The sequence below is a fragment of the Lissotriton vulgaris genome, chromosome 4_1, assembly GCF_964263255.1.
Source record: "Lissotriton vulgaris chromosome 4_1, aLisVul1.2, whole genome shotgun sequence".
Classification (NCBI taxonomy): Eukaryota; Metazoa; Chordata; class Amphibia; order Caudata; family Salamandridae; genus Lissotriton; species Lissotriton vulgaris.
The window spans coordinates 1,564,736,607-1,564,749,101 of record NC_141691.1 but is presented as its reverse complement, the minus strand read 5'-3'; the positions used below and the strand labels follow the sequence as shown (position 1 = coordinate 1,564,749,101).

The window sequence follows — 12,495 nt, the reverse complement described above, 5'->3', positions numbered from 1 at the left end:
CCCGGACCTGTGAGTGTACGGGTCTACAGGCCTTTGGGTCCCACGGGAGCAAGGACGCGAGGGCGTGAGGTGCGAGTCCTGTCCGCTAGTCCAGCGGTATTGAACTGCACTGCAACTGCGCTGTAACCAGCTCCTTGTTCCTCCGTACAGCTCGGCGCCCGGCGGGGGGGCCTCGCTAGCTGCTGAGAGAATCCCTGGAGTCTCCCTGGTGTCCCAGAGTTGCATTAGAGGCTCTGTGCTCCAAGCCAAATCACAAAGCCATAAAGTGAGGTGAGATCTGGGTCCTGGGACCGCGAGCACAGCTGTCGTTAGAGGCAGCTGCCAAGTAAGAGCCGGGGGCGGTGGCCAGGCAGGGCTGACTAGGTCCGACTCTGCCTGAGGCCCGCCCCTGTGCGCTCTGCTCGCTTTCTACTTCGCTTTTGCGGCTTACCAGCGTCCCCCCCACTAGAAGGGTCCAGGTCCCCCACAAAAGCTCCTTTTCAAAGCGCCCGAGCACCAGAGTATCAGAAATCACTAGAAATCACCAGAAATCCCCAAAACTGCGGGCAGCAACAATATTTCAACCTCTTAACACTTCTTAAATACCTCCACCAACTAGAAGCGACACCGGTTCCCTCTTCACTTTGCTACGATGCGCACTAGGAGCAGTCTTCAACCACAAAATACTCACCGTCCCCATAAGTCCGCCAAGCGCCAGAAGTCTAAGCTGCTATATCCACAAGAGGCAGGCCGGGGCTCTCAATCTCCCCCCGCCAATTGCACCTTGAGCGAACAGAAGAGGTGGACGAGAGCCCCTCAAAGCCCTCACTGGGACTCTTAAAGGGTGATAAAATGCTTATTAATCATACGCAACCTGCTTGTCTCCAATACTCATCAAAAATCAAAAACAACAGCACCGCTGATATCAGAGAGCACTTTTTTCGGATCAGAAAACTAAATCACTCCGCCCCTCATCTTCAACGTGACACAAATGCAAAATCCCCCCAACAACCAACAACCTCACCAGCTCCCCCTAACCCGATTTCGCTCTATCCCGAAATAATCCTTCAATGCAAGACCTCAACTATTGCTACCGCCCCTGAGCTGGAAAAACCACCATCAAGACACCTTCCTCCTGACTTGACACCAACCCTGCTCCCCCCAGAGTTCCAATCACTACAGCTAAGCACCACCAAATGCCTGAAAATCTATGCTCTTTGGCAGTGCCAGCTCCTTTTGCTTTGCCGCCCACCAAGAGCCTAGCTAGCTTCTCTGAGTCTGTGAAAGAACTTCTAACTCCCAAGTCGGAAAACAGAAATTGTAAATACAAAGACGAAAGCACGGCACGTGGCAATGACGACTCCATTATCGGGGTCTCATCGACCCGCTCTTCAACCAAAGCATTAAGGCCTTCACCATTGAAATCTGTACTAGCGCTTGAAGACGCGACAAATCCATTGAAGGGCCCTCTGAACGTCTCTCCTCAAACAGACAGCTTCGATCTCCCCTCACAAACATCTACTCCATTTCTCAGTGGGGTACCAGACTTCCCCTTTTCCAGAAACAATGATCTGCTCGAGGCGGCGATCAAAGCAAGCCCGTTAAAAGTGTCATCAGTAACCAGCAGCAGCCACAATGCTGGCACCAAAGACTGTAGTTTTACCTTAAGCCCAAACAAAAACTATCCAAAGGAACAAATTAACACATTTATCAATTCATCTTTGGCTCATAATTATCCCACCGGAAAAAATCTCCTCGCAATGGATCCTGGGCAAGAGGTCTCCCAATCCAACCCAGGAATGCTCAAAATCGAAGCACTTCTGGCAGCCACCAATAGAGCCCTGAGCTCCATGAACAGTTATGCTCATATGCATGCCGATAAACTCGACACCCAGATTTCCATTTTACAATTAGTTGCCGACTCTAAAATGGGAATAGATTCAAAATTAGATCAACTAAATTTGTTAATACGAAGAGCTAAAATAATGGGTCCCAATATCATGCCCTTGACGAGAATTCGTGCTTGGAACCAATTGCAAATGCAACTGCACACCTAAATCATGCCCAAAGTAGCTGCATTTGTGAGCCTCTACTAAAAAAACTTGAAACAATACCCGAAATAATGTCTACATTATAGAAGACCTGAGGTTAAAGACCCAATCCAGATAACAGAGCCTTAGTACTCCCCCCTCCAACTCCGAATTTTGGAAGCCCACAGAACATTAGAACCAATCACTAACAACCCAAACTGCTTTAATAATAATAACATCAGTTTAAAATTGGAACAGTTTCCGCCCAAAGCCGCACTAAATAACCATTTTGAACAGCCTTCCCTAGTACTTCCGGACTTTGTCAACAATCCCTCCTTACAAACACTGAACGTTGCAAAAACAACTACGCAACCCAACACTGAAGTATTTCCACCTACCTCATCAAGCCACCATACTCCAATAACTAAGACCAATCAAGATCCAAAGGCAGGAATCTTCCTGTCCAGAAAGAACAAGAAGAAACTGAAGAAATTAAATAAAGCAAAAAAAAGGGCAACACGCTAACACAATGGCTTGGAACAAACACGGGCGGGTCATCCACTGACCTGACTAACCAGGCCGAAAAACCAGCAGCCCCTCAAAAAGATAAAACTGAAAATCCGGAAACCCTAGTAACTTATGTGCAGCCATTAGCAGATCACAAGTCTCCCGGCAATCGCCCGAAGCAATATGACAACTCCATCAAACTTTCTGATAAAAGCTCCCTTTTCAAAGTTGTTGAAATACATAATCATGCTACTCAGGAGCTAGGTCTAAAAGCAAGAACAGCCACTGAAGAAACTTCATTGCTACGATCAGAAGAGGAAGAGAATCACTAGAAAGCCACTATAGATGCGGCTAGCACTGGCAATAAGATGCCCTCCCCCAAGAACCTTTAATGGGAAGTGATCCATCAAGAAGGTCCTGCCCACTAATTATAAAACCAAGTACACAAGACAACTCGGAGTTACCGGGCAATGACCCTGTCGTACCCAGTACCAACCAGGCTCTATTGCATCAAGAGCCTCGTCCCGGAGAACAACAGCATAGAAAAATACTGCTATACCCGGAGTACGAATCCCAGGGACAATGGGACATCTTAAATAGAGGTAATATCTTAAAGTTATGTCTGCACCTGCCAGGCTTAGAAAGTGTGAATTCAACGGACATTGAGACAGTGGCCTTCATAGACCCCGTTTTGGGACAAACAAACAAGTCCACATTGGTAACCTTCTTCAATCCAGAACGTGGGGCAACGTTGATGAAAAACATAAAACAACTGAATGAATGGGGCATTCAGGCTAGCCCCTATACCTTCACCAACTACCCGTCCTTTTTAAAAAACTCAGCTGATCCCATAATGACCGCCAAAATCAGACCAGACTTAAAACAAGAAAAGCATTTTACACAGCCATCCCCGATGCCGCGGGCCTCCGACAGGAGCCAAAAACAGCCTCATGGATTGAGAATCCACTTCAAGTAATTGCCTCTACAGCAGGAGGACCACGCAAATGCCTACTAAAACCGCACAAAACCCAAGACTGGTCTTGGCTCTCCCAGGCGTTAGGGTAGTGTGTCGATACACACGTATGATAACAAACCTATTCACGAGACGGCTCATCATTTAAACATATGCTCCTGGAACATTCGGGGTCTAACAAAGGAGAAAACAGAACGATTAACTTCAGGCCTGCAGAAGACTCATGATATCTTCGCTATCCAAGAGACTTGGGCCTTGGAAAACACCATCTGGGAAGACTTTACCGTAATAGAATCTACCGCTACTCCATCTAAAGCAGGCGGTCATGCATCCGGGGATGTGCTGATCGCCGTGAAGAACTCACTGATTGCGAAGCTAGAAACTCTCCACAGCGGAGTCAGCGACTATATTTTCATCAGCATTGAGATCGAGAGCCAGGTAGAGGGGAACTCAAAGCAAAAAATGATCCTTGGATGCGTCTATTTACATCCAACAAAAATGAGATGAGAGTCTACTTTGAGTAATATACTACCACTAATGAATAATCTCGAAGTTTTATACCCAAATGATCTGTGGTTGATAATGGGTGACTTTAATGCAAACTTAATGGAAATCGATCTCACCCAATCCTCTCAAATAACATCACTTAATGTAATGTGGGCAATCCCGGAGATAAAATCCAAGTTTCACTGAAAGGATGTGAACGGAATAAAACTGGCAACAAAACTGAATCATCTTGGTCTGCGCATCCTCAATGGAAGGATTGCTACAGATCAACCGGCCGCATATTCTCATGTATCCTCCTCCCGAATGGCCACCCTAACTACATATGGATATCGCTTACGGACTTCCATCTGGTATGCCAATTCTTGGTAACACTGTCCCCTGATAGCGATCATGCCATTTTAACATGCAGTATTGCCCTTGGGCCACTACATCGCCCTAACACAAATCCGATAGGGATGGCATCAAGCCTACAGAATGTAAGGAAACTCCGATGGTCAGAAAGTAACCAGGATGCAATTGAAAAGGAGGTGGACAAGCTTATGACCAGATGGCCCCTGGCTGGTATTAGTCATGTGACAGCCCCCACTTGGGAAACTTTAATGACCAATTTTAGAGATCACTTCACCTCAAAACCTATAAACAACCTTTCGAAGGGCATTTCAACTCCGACAACTCTGTCAGTGCAAAAACAACACATACTGCAAAGAGTAAATTAAACAAGCTACAACGAACAAACGTCAATAATGAAAGTGAACATAAACTTTTGAAGGAGGTCATCATGGCTGTGCGAAAAGCCTATAGGAAGGCCCGTTTTACCCTAAAGAAACTGGAAGAAGAGCAGCACTGGGCAACAGCTTTCGAGATTATAAAATCTAAAGACCAAAGGAAATTTTGGAACTGGGTTAACAAGGCCAGCAAAGTCACTAAACACCCTACCGCAACTAACATCACCCCCTCAGACTGGGAGACCTATGTTAAAATGCTCTATACAGCACCGCATGGCCAGATCACCAATAGTACGGCCATCCTTGATCAACTAGTTAACCAGGACGGAACCATCCCCACCGCCAATATTTCAACAGACGACATAACAGGAATAATAAAGAATATGCGCTCGGGCGGCGCCCCTGGTCCCAACGGAATACTGACTCAAGTATTTAAAGCCTCTGCTGGAAAATGAGCCCAGATACTGACACCTCTTTTTGAAGCCCAGATACTGGGTGGCCCCATCCCGGCGTCTTGGCAAGGATCACTTCTAGTCCCCTTCCATAAGAAAGCCTCGCGCTTAAATCCCGATAACTATCGGATGATAGCCCTTCTAGATGTGGACGGGAAGGCATGCGCTAGCATTCTCTTAACTGCACTCACTAAGTGGGCGGAAACTAACAACCTAGTCCCCGTCACCCAAACCGGCTTTCAAAAAGGGTGCCACATCGAAGACAATCTGATTTGTATTGCTCACCTGATGGAAACCACCTTAGCCGCAAAAGGTAAATAGTTACACCTTGGATTCATCGACTTTCGTAAAGCTTTTGATAGCGTAAGCCGGCCAAAACTATGGGAAAAACTCGCAAGATGGGGCATTCCGCATTCGCTACTGAAAGCACTAATTGCCTTACACACTGACACCTGGGTTAAAGTGAGAGTTACATTGAGATGGTCCACCTCTAACAAAATCTATACCACCAGAGGTTTAAAACAAGGGTGCACCCTCGCACCAATGCTTTTCAACCTGTATCTCGCAGACCTCCCCGAATGGTTGTCACATACCCGTGCTTTCCTTCCGGGAATAGAATCAAGAAAGATTCAAACTCTGCAATATGCGGATGACACCATTTTGCTAGACCAAACCCAGGTGGGCCTCCAAAGACTGTTCGATTCCCTTGCTCAGTACTGCAATATGAACATGCTCGAAATAAATGTCACCAAAACTAAAGCAATGATAATATCCTCTGGAAAAACCAAAAAGAACACGTGGTTTATTGAAGAGAAGAGACTGGAAACTGTCACTGCTTATAAGTACCTGGGCGTGTGGATCGATCATAAAGGGAGATCCTCTGCGCACATAACCAAAATGCAGGCTGTTGCTCGTAGCCTAGAAGAGGCCTTCATAAGAACGAAAAGTACTCTGCACTCCCAGGATTTAGTACCATTAATAAAACTGATCACCGCAAAACTACTCCCCACAATCTCCTTTGGCGCAATAATCTTCAAGGATAAAATGAACATTTACTGGACAGAGCGCAATCGTCTTACTATCGCAGGGTTTACTGACTGCGTAATTCAACCGCCCATGCCCAAATCAGAAAATAATTCTTGCTATCCTCCCAGCGATGGATTATGAGTGCACGCTACATCAGCTATTGTTTAAAAACTAAACAAGCCAGCCCTCATACCTTAAAGCGCTGCTTATGGTTAGTCTTCAGCAACCCAAAAACATTGTGGAATAAATATTTGATGTCATGCCTCGAACCTCTCAAAGCAAAGGACATATGGCTATCCCCGCTGCCCATTGAGGCGAAAACAAAACTCCTATCCAAGCAAGCAAAAATTCTATCAAATGACCTTGACGAGCGACGGGTCAACCAGCTCTTTCACGGTTCCTGGGTCTCTAAATTATACACCCCGAAAACCCTTCCGTCCTACCTTGCATCTTCTGTGAAACTCCACATAAAACTCCAATAATGAGATTCCGTTTTGGTTTAATCCCGCTGATGGCATACAAGTTTGGCCAAGGATACATAAAAGAAGCATCCTCCCAATGCCGCTTTTGCAAACAGGATGAGGAAAATCTTATCCATACCCTGTGCATTTGCCGAAAACTCCGGGCCCAAAGAAATTTCTGGCTGCGCCCAATCTGGCTCCTTCTTAATATCAGGACTTGCCAGGAAGCACTAGGCGCATGCATGAGGGGAGACTCACCACAGTTGGTGGCACGTTTTATTAAGTTTATTACAGAAATCAATTCTCCGAATATGCCCTTTGTCAAAGCTTGAGTTGCCCTCTCCTCAGTGACATTACTGCGCCCTTCCTAATTTAATTTGTAACTTCTCTGTTTCCAATTGATTTTTATATTTCTTTTTGTTTTTTAATCTTTTAATCCTTAACGGTTATTCCTAAGTGTGTAAATTGCAATGATTTTAATTAATTGTGCAAATAAAATGTACTTACTCCTGGTTGAGAGCTGTACCGCATGCAAATGGACCTCCAGGTGCTTTAGTGAGGGAAAAGGTAACTTTGTAAAAGTACCTTTTCTATAATATTTATTACAAATCAAACTTCATCAATAAATTGGACTTCTAATGAATATTTCAAAAGGTACAAAAATAATTATGTATTTAGGTTCTAGCTGGAGATAATATTATATTTAATTTGGATCCCGCTGCTTTCCCATCAATTAGCCAAATTTGCTGCTGCGAAACTAGCCTTTTCACAGTAAGGACATGCCTAACATTAAATGCTTACATGGATTACAGTTAAATACCATGCACCCTGCCTTATGGGCATAAAGTCTAGCGTGTGGGTGACTTATTTATATGTAAAAGGAAGGTTTGTCCTGTCAAAAGGGGTTGATTGATCGTATTTGCTGTTTAAACCTATACATCCTGGTAACAAAAACGGGTATGGCTCTAAGCCGTTGCTCCTCAAGTGGTTTATTGATTTCCCCTTGTTGTGCGTGTACCCAGTAGGTTGAATGTTTGAGGTTGGTTGTGAAAAGAGTAAGCTTGGGTGAGTGATTGAATGTTCGTCTGATTTTCCATTAGTCCTTGTGTCCTTAATTAATCCCATTGTCAGCTGTGTTTTGATAAGTTTTGAACTTTTTTGAGATAAAAAAATGGTGTATTTGAATAAAAAGCAACTAATGAGCTTTCAAATGCATTGTCGTATGGTTTATACATTTATGTGAAAACAGTTTTGAGTAATGAATCAGTATTGGCATTGTTTCTTGTTGTATCGTTTAAACCTATACAGGCAGGTTACAGACGGCAGGCCTGCAGTCATGTGTACACTGTCACTGAACAATGGATGGCGCAGTGGGTGCTCCAGTCGACTTGTGACATTTAACTTACAGGCCCTGGGTACATTTCTATACCATATACTAGAGACTTAAAAGTAATTTAAATATGCCAATCTGAAGTATGCTGTTTGTTAGCGGGGTAGAATGCACAGAGTTATACAGTTAGTAAAAACAGTCAAGTCAAAAATCTGGAAATACACCACATTTAAGATGGCCATTTCCAATTATGCAAATTCAATTCTCAGAGGGAGTCAGCGGGGTTAAAGTATGAGAGGTAGTTTCAGTTCTGTTAACATAAAATCTATCTAAATTATTGTAAGATTAGTTTTGTCAAATACAGCTAACAAAGTTTTACATGAATATTATTATGCATAGTATCATAATATTTAGTGAAGTAGCAAGTATTTGGAATCTTAATTGTATTTCCACAGTGTTTCTTCTTATTTAGTGCAAAAATAGCAAAGTTTCACTTTTTAGAATATTACAAAATCTGACGTGCCCACCATCAGGCATTTCAGTTGTAGTGGGTTTGTAAAACCACTAAAGAGTAAAATAGTGCTGTACTCCAGATTGACCAAGAAAAGCAAAATATCTCACAAATGTTCACTGTGGGTATTCAGAAAAGTATACAAATTTAAAAAAGGTTCCTCATATTTTTGTGTACCTGTATTTTGGAAGCACACTAATGATTAAGGCCAACAGATGTTTCCTCAGCTCTCCTATACATCAGTTTTAATTCATATACTTCTGTTTAAGTGGGGAAAACTATCCCCCACAATAGAACCACACTGCTATGAGAGTGAAGTTCAATGCTAGATGATAGAATTGTTTACACCTTGCAAAGAAATATTAGAGCAACGAAACACACAACCATACACTCCCACACAGATGATTCCAATATATCCTGTGGTAACCTTCCAACCTAAACAATCTAGGTTTGTTGTGCAATTTTGTTCTTTGCTGACGTAGACGGTGCACTGTGAGCGAAAATGAATTGTAAGGTTTGAATGGAGAGCTGCCACAGGTGATGACTATTAGCTTGAATGAGGGGGGCTTTTATTTCAATTCTTTGTCAGTAGGGGGTGGGTGAATGTCCAAAGGAATTTGCAGGATAACAATTAGAAACAGCATTGTGCACCTGTATAATAGTTGGCTGTAAAACAGCAGTTAATCTACCTATTAAGTATAGGGAGCCACTGAACTATGTTGTAGTTTGGGGTCAAGAATAAAATCCTGATGTATGCTGTAAGAGCAAGAGAATTGCCTATTAATAATGTTCTGTTCAGCACTGTTTGTATCCAAGAGATCTGAATGGAACAACTTTCTGATCTACCACCTTGGATAGTACTCTGTCTCATTTTGCTAAACATTCAACTGATTGCTTCTAGAATGAACAGAAGCCTCTAGGCCTTGTAAACGAGGAGCCATGAGGAAAATGGAAGATTAGAAGATTGCAGATAGCCCATCAAGATGCTTAAAACCTACCCACAGTTAGATACATGCCTACCTCTGCATAGGAGGAGCTCATGTGATATTGATATCTCAGTGGTCAAATGGTATACCAGAACTTTGCAGTTATATATTTAGCCTTTCTTAAGAGTACTTCCTCATGCAGAATTCAAAGTTCATAAAACCATTATCTGCGAGTTTTCTTTCAGGGGCATCCCACAACCGCTCTTCAAAAGGTCATGGGAGTGAGATGAAGACAAAGCACTTGTCAGGAAAAGACACAACTTCACTAGGTCTCTAAAGGGTGTACTTTTTCACTGTTCACAAACCCTCTTCACCAAAGACTACTACACAGCTTATAGGACCCTGACAAACCCTAATAGTACAGTAGCCTTTAGACAAACTCAACTGGAGATGAGTGACAGCCATATATAAGAGTAAATCAAAAGGTACTTTTGTTCATCCTGTGTGCCCTGTCTTTACTACAAATATGCACTACCTAACATTTTTGCAAACTGTAACATTGATTTCAAATGACTTGCATATTAACTATATACTTAAATAACTTTTGTTTTAAATACCTAAAGCTACCTTTCTTCAGTTTATCTCCATTGATTGATTTTTGAACATTTTGTGGTAGTGAGCTAATAGATTTTTTTTGCTCACTTTATTGTATTAATTGTATTTCTTTTGAGTTGAGTTATTACCTACTTAATTACCTCCGTCTCAGCAAGCTGCAAGCTTTTGAAAATCTTCAGTTATTTTAAATCATATTTTCACAAAGTTCAGTCAGGAAATATACGGAAATGGAATTCTTGCAAATTATAAATAATACATTTAATAAAACATATTTGTAGGAAGAGTTGTGTTAGAAATGCTTCTAAGATTGCTTTTTTAAAGTTCACATATTTCTGCCTTTAAGATGACCAGTCTATATATGTTGCTTAAGCTGCTTAATGTGGAAAGTGGCTCACAGGAAATTGTTGATATTCACACCTTATTCTTCAGCAGGAGATATGACCAACTGATATTTTTCAATAGCTTCAGAGTACCAACTTCTTCCTCTAATGTTTGCTTATCAACAAGGACCACATGCCGCCTTTGAAGAAAGGATGGAAATCAAAGATAAGAGTCTAGCATTTCATTGCAAATGAAAGGACTTGTGTTCATGAAAGGTGAGATTTTTCGTTGATCTCAAGGGCTGGAGTAAACTGGCTTTGGAAGGAGTTTGGATAGAACATGAGAAGACTCCAAGTATGCCTCAGATTTGACATTTTGAAATTTTGCAACATTGAGAACTCTAGGATGCCTTGGGCTTTAAAGTCCCTAGCAGAAAAAGGATCTGTGTCACACTATTGTAAAATATACCAAGGGTTAGTGCACCATTAGTCTGATTTGTTTAGGGGTGAGCAAGCCTGTTAAAACGTTGCTCAGCTACTGTGTAAAGACTGTGCAAAGGAATCTCAAATTTAAGTTGTTGTGGGTCTCAGGAAACAGAAAAGCTGTTCTGATGGCTAAAGGTGTTTTTTATGTATGCCCCACAAGAACAAAGGGGTTCTCAGTCTTCACTTAGAAAAGTCTGTTGCTGGAAAATTGTGAAACATCCAAAGGATGTCCTACTAGCAAACATCATAGATAGCAAGAGAGTTGAAAAAAAGAGCGAGTTGGAGAAGGAAAGCTTCTCCAGCCGACTGAGTCCAAAGTCATGTTTTTGTGCCAAGATGCCAGAGAAAGGAGATTCATTGAAGCCTTTCTTGTTGCTTGGCTATTGAAGTCACAGTTCAGAGTACATCATGTTTTAGCCATAAAAGATGAGCACAAAGATACAAAACTTCAAAGCGAGGAGATGCTGAAAGTATTTACATCATATCTTCAGCCCAGCTACCCTCCTCACACTTTGGTGCAATCAATGGCTTTATGACAATATCTAGAAGACATGGAGATGGCTTGGGTCGAGAAGGAGCATAGACTGGCTCTGAACAGGCTGATATCCTTATAGAAGGTATGCATGGCTATTGACAGGCCAGCTTCTGGGAAGGCCACTGGCTCTGACCCCCTAGCTGCAGAGATTTATAAGACTTAACAAGGCCCACAGAATTTCATGTTGTATGAGAAAACCTTAGAACGTGGTGAATTTGCTCCATCCATCAAAGAAGCAATCATTATAACCCATTAAAACCCAGGAAGGAATAACTAATGTATAGATCAATGTCGCTATTCAATGTAGTCAGTAAAATTATGGCACAAATATTGACCAGTAGGATAGTGCCACTTTTGTTATTGCCTGATCAGTTTAGGTCCATTCACATTAGAGACAGGTTCTCCAATCTACAAAACATATTTTGAGTGATACATTCAAATTAGATTGGACATCTTTGCATTCTCTGTGTTGTTTGAAGCATAGAAGATGTTTGACTCATGAGAATGGTCCTCAGTTAGAGTAATGTTGAAAATGGTGAAGGAGGAGAATATTTCTTCCTGCAGTTAATTGCTGTACAGATAGCTAACCATCCGAGTAAAAATAACGGTAATATGTCATGTCCATTAATTACTGGTAAAGGACCCTGGCAAGGAGGTCCCCCTCTCCTGCTCCTTATTGCCATAGTTATGTAGCTTTTAAACTGGATTAACTTCATTCACACAGGAGTATTCTATTTTCAACTCATCACCTGATAATATATGTGTATGTGCATCACATTCTATTATTCATTAAAAGTCCACATAAAATGTTCCCCTAGTGATTCAGGAAATTATAACATTTGGATTAGATTTAGGGATCTGTATTAGCAATGTCAAGTCAGAACTATTTACAGGTTCAGGCTGAAGTTCTCTGGGTTGTATGATGTAATTCTCACTGATAATTATGGCCAAGTGATGAAAAAATTACCTAAACAAATAGATAAGTAGATAAAGTACTCACTCGCAATTGTGGGTAGGATCATTATAGTACAAATCACAGTTTTGCTAAAATTCTTATACCTATCTAAAGTAATACCCATTCTTCTCAAAAGGCTCTTTTTTTCTTTTACTTA

General features: G+C 41.9%; 1 protein-coding gene across 1 annotated transcript in view; it reads right to left on the bottom strand.

The window, feature by feature from the left end:
- The window catches only part of LOC147724244 (lectin-like), a 172,151-nt gene that overhangs the window by 69,546 nt on the left and 90,110 nt on the right, over nucleotides 1-12,495 (bottom strand). The window lies entirely within an intron of this gene.